This window comes from Nannospalax galili, unplaced genomic scaffold (assembly GCF_000622305.1).
Source record: "Nannospalax galili isolate Female #2095 unplaced genomic scaffold, S.galili_v1.0 scaffold235, whole genome shotgun sequence".
Lineage (NCBI taxonomy): Eukaryota > Metazoa > Chordata > Mammalia > Rodentia > Spalacidae > Nannospalax > Nannospalax galili.
This window is the reverse complement of record NW_008338118.1, coordinates 6,482,454-6,489,561: the sequence shown is the minus strand read 5'-3', so window position 1 is coordinate 6,489,561 and position 7,108 is coordinate 6,482,454.

Below are 7,108 nucleotides of genomic sequence, written 5' to 3'. Positions count from 1 at the left end.
TTTTTAAAGAAAGTGAAAAGCTGGGGACTGTAGAGATGGCTCAGCAGTTCAAAGCAATGGCTGTTCTTGCAGAGGACCCAGGTTTGATTCCCAGCACCCACATGGTGGCTAACAACCGTCTATAACTCCAGTTCTGGGGCAATCCAACTCCTTCTTATGACCTCTGTAGGCACTGCATAACACAGGTGCACTTAACACATGCAGGTAATACATTCATGCACATAAAATAAAAATAATAAATAAAATTAAAGGAAAAAAAGAAAGTGAAAATCTTTATAGCAGCAGAACTTTTTGTTTGCTTGTTTATGAGAAAGGATTTCATTATATAGCCCAGACTGACTGTGAACTCACTTTGTAGCCCAGTCTGGTCTCCTGGTCATCTTCTGCTTCAGCCTCCCATGGGCTGGGATTACAAGTATATGACACCACACTCAGCTTATATAAATGTCCTTTCCTCCTGCTGTTTGAATTCAGGGCCCCCACTTTCACTTTGCTCTGAGCTCTGCAAATTAGGGAGCCAATCCCATGTTCAATATATAGATAGCCTCTGAAATAAATTACCTGGTTTTTACTTCAGGGATCTTGGGCAAGCTTTTAACTTTCTCAAAGCTCTATTTCTTCATTTGTAAAATGGGGCTCTTAACAATTCACATCAAATAACCACAGGATATTTATGTGGATTAAATGAAAAACAGTAAGTATAAAACATAGCACCAAGACTGCATATGGCAGAGGCTTGGTATACATTAGCTCTCCCATCACTGAAGTTCCAGGGAACACCTCAGTTACTGCCAGCCCACTTGCTGTTCCTGAGCAGTGATGCTGGCGTAGCACTGTTGTACACACTTTACTCTGTCCACCTACCTCCAAGGCTCCCTCCCTCTCTCTGAGAGAAAAGACTGCCGGTCATGCCAGGTGCTCCTGCTGGCTGATGGCTCTTAAGTCACGGATCTCATAGATGCTGCTTCTAGGCAAGACCCTTGGTTCAAGTGCCTCTGACTGTGGTCACATCATAGAAAGTCTGGGAAAACTGAAAAAACGTAACATGGGGATTCAGCAATTCCTTTGATTCTTCCTAGCAAGAGCGATGCCATGAGCCCACACATTGTACTATTCATTCAGGACAAAGTCTGGCTGCCCTCTAAAGTCATCTTTGAAACTTGGGGTAGGTGCGCATAGGTCTTTCTCAGGATGTTTTATTTACTAATATTTGATCAGAAAGACACAGAATATAGAACAAAACTCAGAAATCATACTTCTAACTTCCCAATGCACAGAACAAAATTACACACTGGGATTGACTTCACCCTGACAACACTGTTTCAGCCATGCACCTCCCAATGTTGTTGGCACTGCTCTAGTTTTGAAGTCCATGAGCCCCTAAAGTTTGGGGGCTCTGAGAGCCAAGCTGCGTCATCTTTGTTGAGATAGAAAGGAGCCTTCTGTAAGTGGAATAAAGACGTGAATTTGAGGAAGAGAAGAAGGGTCATGCTGAAGAGACTAAAGAAAACCTAGACTAGTGAGGTCCTCATGTCTTGGGAGCAGGTGGCGTCAAACTGCATCACACCAACCCTTGGACTTCAGGAAGATATTCTGATGGCACAAGGCAGGACAGCTTTAGGGAAGCCAGTTTTGGCTCTTCAACTTCCATAGATACTCAGCCCTAAAACTGGTCTGTGGGAGACTGAGTAACATCTTACTGGTTCCCTTTATTCCAGTCTCTTTCCACTTAGAAAGAACAAACAGCCCTGTCACCGTCCCCTCAGTGACCTGAGAGATTAAGGACTGGAAGTGTTGTAGAAGGAAAAGCAAGCAGCAGGCACAAAGACTCCCAGAGAAGAAGCGAGTGTTGTGCTAGATCGTCATTCTGCACTAGAACACCTCTCCACTTTGTCAGCTCTCAGAAGACAGAATAATTCACCGTTCTGCTTGCTCTGACTGAAGAAACCAAGTCATCTGAGTATCAGATAAGAACAAAGAACAAGGGATCAGAACCTGGAAATCCCTTCCCTTTAGCATGGCCTCATGCCCCTACCTCCCTGCAGTGAGTGCACCTTGTCACCCTGAGGAGGAGGGGGGGTGCTACCCCTTTAATACAGTATCTACAGTAAGCACCTGGAAAAGCCATCAAAAACATTAAAGGTATTAGGGCTGTTTACTCCACATTCCTAGCTATCTGCTGCCCAATTAACATGATTTGCAGCTGGAAAAATAATACTCTCCTCCGTCAGAGATAAATTGAGCCTCCCTGCACCCGAACTGTGAAACAAAGGGAGAGAGGCAATGGTGTTTATAAAGTTATTGCAAACAAATACACTTCAAAAGGAACTTTGGTGGCAGATTCTGTTTCACAGTGTCCTCCTGATTCTCAGCCTCTGGGGACCCTTCCTCCACCTCTGCTGGGTGTTTTCAACATGGATATGCTATAGACGGAGTGTAAGGTGCAGAAATAATCTAATTCAGAGCCTAGGCCCACCCTGTCCAACAGCATGGCTACTGAACACTTGAAAGGCGGCTGGAGCTGACCGAGGCTATGTGCAATACACACTCAATGGCAAAGAGGCAAAGACTTGGCACAGAAAATGCCCAGTATCTCTTGAACTGAAAAGTTGCTGAAATAATATTTTGGATGTATTGGCTTCAAATCCTTCATCAAAACACACCTCACCTGTTTCTTTTTACCTTAGAAAAATATGCCTCTAGAACGTTTAAAATGCCACGGTGCCGCCCACTTGTGGTTGGCTTTAGATGCCATCAGACAATCTGTCCGTCTAGACTGTGGGTTAAGCAGGCCCCGGGCAAAGGTGGTGGGAATGTGGACGCCTAATTCTCCTTGGTAAGTGAAGCTGGAGAGATTTTGGGCTAGCAGTGACCCCTCTTGCTGAAAAGAGGTATATTTGTGACAATCGCCGCATGTGGAGGCCAGGCTAACAGACTGTAAACCTGCCTGCCTTCTGGTTCTAATACTTACTTAACCTCAAAGGAACTTTAATATTTAAACCAAATGGCATGTGAGATTTCAGTAGGCTGATGTATTGCTCTCCGTTCAGCCATTTGAGAAATCCTACTGAGGCCTCCGCGCAGCTGAGCTCCAGTTGCCGCCATGTCCCGGTGGAAGTCTGGCGCAGCACTAATGAGCTGATGAAATTTTTTTCTCACTTGTTTGATATTAAATAGGAAAGCCTTTTGAATTAAACGTTTACAGATAGTGTGAAAATTGGATGTGTGGGTTTTAGCTGAGCCAACTGCAACAGACCCAAAGACTGCAATTGCCTGATGGTTAGAGAATGGTGCGGCTGGCTCTTCCTGCCTGCTCGCCGCCAGTGCCGGGAAGTGGAGTGCTCTGCCAGCCTCCTCCCAGAGGTGGGGGACTCAGCCACCCACTGGGTTCACTCAAGGGAGAGGACAGTCCTGAACACCACGGTTTTAACATAACATAAACTTACTGGTTTAAGCCAAGAATTTAGTGCTTTTTGATTATAAGGTTGGGCCTATTCTGTTTAGACGATGCCAAGCCCAGCGTGGTGGTGCATACCTTTAAGCCCAGGACTCAGGAGGCAGAGGTAGGTGGATCTCTGTGAGTCCAAGGGCAGCCTAGTCCACATAGGCCAGCCAGAGATACATAGTGAGACCCTGTCTCAAACAAAACAAAGCAAAACAACAACAACAACAACAAAAAGCAGATGCCAGTCATCATGTAAAGGCTCTATGTGAGCCTTCAGGTATTAATAAGAGCAAGGATTCATTGAGCACCTACCACAAGCTTTAAATAGATCAGCTCAAGTAATCTTCAGTACTGTGTGATATAGAAGGTGCTTTTGGGGTGGGGGGGTCTTTTAAATTACTTTTAAATTTAATGTTGGGGCATGCAGCAAGCCTGCCACAGCAGGCATAGAGAGGCAGAAGACAGTTTTGTGGAGTTGGCTCTCCTACCTTTATGTGGGTTTCTGGGATGGAACTCAGGTCTTTTCTAGACTTGTTCAGCAAGTGCTTTAGTGAATGGAACCACCTCACACGCCCCCTGGTTTGTTGTTGTTGTGTATTTGTTTGTGTGTGTGTGTTTAAGTTTTCTTTTGTTTTTTAAGCTGCCTGGGATTGTACAGCAAGACCCTGAGCCAAGTATAACAAACCCAGGCTGTCTGACAAGACCGCTGCTCAGACCAAGAACTCTACTATTTGTGTGAAAAATAAATAATAAAACCTCATCAGAAATAGCAAAATGGCAAACAAGAACTTTAGTCATTCAGAAGATGGAACATGTATGTGAGCCAATGAGGTAAATAAAGGTTTGGGGGATTTTTTGTTTTTGGGTTTCTAAAGCTTTTCATATAAAATGGACTGCTCTAGACTAGATCTGTATCAGAGAATGGCTTTCAGATTTTAGTAGATCTTTCCTAGGATTGGAGGCCATACAGTGTAGACAATATTTCCCTGCTTCACTGTGAATATCTTTCTTCAATTAAAATCATGTCTTCAGATTAATGTATAAATGGGCATTCAAAGGGAAGCAGCTCAGACCTCCAGGAGCTCATCGGTCTCTGCCCCCACAGTATGGCCCTAGGGGACCACACACACAGCTGGTTGGTCAAGAAGAATGATGTAAAACCGGTTAACTGGTTTAAGGGAGCCAGATTTGAATTCTTGTTCACCACTTACCACTCTCCTGTTGGGTAGCTATGTTTACAATTCTCTAGGGAATGAAGTTGAGCAAATTGAGCTTTCCTAAAATGAATTATGTCTCTTGGAGCTGGGGGATGTAGCTCAATTAGTAGAGCGCTTGCTTTGTATGCATGAGGCCCTGGGTCTGATCCCCAGCATCCTGTAAACCAGACCTTGTGGTACACGCCTATAATCCCAATTCCAGCATTTGGGAGGTGGAGGCAGGAAGATCATAAATTCAGCATCATCATTAGCTATATAGTCAAAGCCAGTCTGGGATACATGAGGCCCTGTCAAAAAAAAAGGAAGGAAGGAAGGCCAGTCTTCATCTGTGCATGACAAAGGTGTTACCATACCCCATACCTGGCTTTTTAGCACACCCACTTTTCTGAACTGGAGTGAACAGCGAATGCCTCCTTGAGCTTTCACTTCTAAGGGAAAAGTTGTCTTACCAACCCTGTGGGCCAGGCGAAGTTTTTCTACCATCGTTTCAGGGAGGGAAACAGAGCAACAGGAAATCTGCTGGGAACTCAGAGACTGAGAAAGGCTCTCAGGGAAGCCTGCCAGGCCAACGCACAACGCCCTGTGCAGCTAGCTCTGCAGTCAGAGCTTTTCCAGAAAAGCAAAGGAATTACCTTCCCTGCCACCTTGCCTCTTTGTCTTTCCTCATATTTCCCGTGAGAGTCTGAGGAAAGGGGTGCTATGAACCTCTGGGTTCTTGGAGAAAAGATAGTTTAAAAAGTCAGTATTTTAAGGCCGGTGTGGTGGCACACACCTTTAATCCCAGCACTCGGGAGGCAGTTCAAGGCCAGTCTGGTCTACATAGTGAGTTCCAGGACAGCTGGGGCTACAGGGAGACCTTGTCTCAAAACAAACCAAAAGTCAGTATTTTAAAACTGCAAGATAAAGGCACATGCAACACAAGCCAGAGTTTAATCCATAGAACTCATGTAAAGGTAGAAGCAGAAAAACCAACTCCACAAAATTGTCTTCTGGCATCCACACATGTGCCGTGGCACATGTGCCCTCCTTCCTCTACACATATTATGCACGTACACACACCACACACACACACAACACATACACACCAATAATAAATATATTTTTTTAAATTAGTATTTCAATAGAAAGCAACATTGGAGAAAGATTTAAAATAAAAGACATTTTTTGTGAGTTGAGATGCTTTTAGTAATGAAAAATTAGAACTTCCATTGATAATCTCTCTGTCTTTCTTTTGTATCAGACCGTCATATCTCATGCCAAATGAGAAGCATGAGGAGTTTGCTCTGATGTGTCTTCCATGTAGCACCCTGCTCAAGACTCTCAAAGCTCCAAAGACAAGTCTATAGGAGTCTGGAGACTCGGCTCCCGAGGTGCAGGGTAGGTTAGGAATGGAAACTACTTAGACACCAAAACCATCGGGGCAGCAGGGAAGCCCATCTTAAGACAAGCATGAAGTCCATAAGAGTGCACATACTTCAGCTTTCAGGTTTCAGACTGGCAGGCTACGTGGCGTTCATTATGGCACATACAGGGTTTCTTCATTAGCTAACTACCCCTCGAAGTGTTAATTTCCATTACATACATAGGAGGAGAAAAGCTGTGTTAGCCTGGTGTTGGTATGCTATGTGGGACACATTCCTTAACGTGTGTCAACTCTGCAGCTTGCTCAGCTTTTCCAGATGTGGTTGGCTGGGCTGCCGAGCTAGTGACATTGCAGATGGATGGCCATGGCCCCACTGCTGGTGGATGAACATGGGCACCTTTGATGTGATGGGGTGATTCTTCTCATCTACTAGCAGAAGGAAAAACTATTTTCTTCTGTTGTGTTCTCAGCACATTCCCACCTCAAGGAGACCATGTAATCAGCAGCGTACAGGAGCACTTGGAGCGCAGGTCTGGGGCTCTCATTCCCCACTGCGTGTGAGTGTGTAGCCAGCAGCCCCTGGGAGGCAGAACAGATGCTAAGCAGAGCTGTCAGAGAAGGCTGCTCTCCGAAATATGTATCTCTGTGTGTGTGTGTATATATACATATATATATATATGTATGTATGTATGTATATATATGACGTATAGCTCACACACATGCGAAATGATTCCATTTTACCTATTTAATCAAATTTCATCTTAAGCACACAAAACAAAGCGCCCATCCTTCAATGTTCTGCATGTAGAAGTGCCAAAGTATAATTTCATCTCCTTCTATCAGGATAGGAAATAATAGCAATTGAATTTTCTTCTTCAGAGCATGAGGTGGATTCTAAGTTTTTTGGGGGGGTATATATCATAGGACTTTATTAAGATAGATTTCTAATTGCATAGAAGCTTCTTGCCTAATCCAAACCCCATGAGGTTTGCATAGTTACACAAATTAGAAACAAATGGTGTGTTCAAAACTGCAAGGAAATAGCATAATGTGGTGAAGGCTGGGGTAAATGAGTCTGCACAT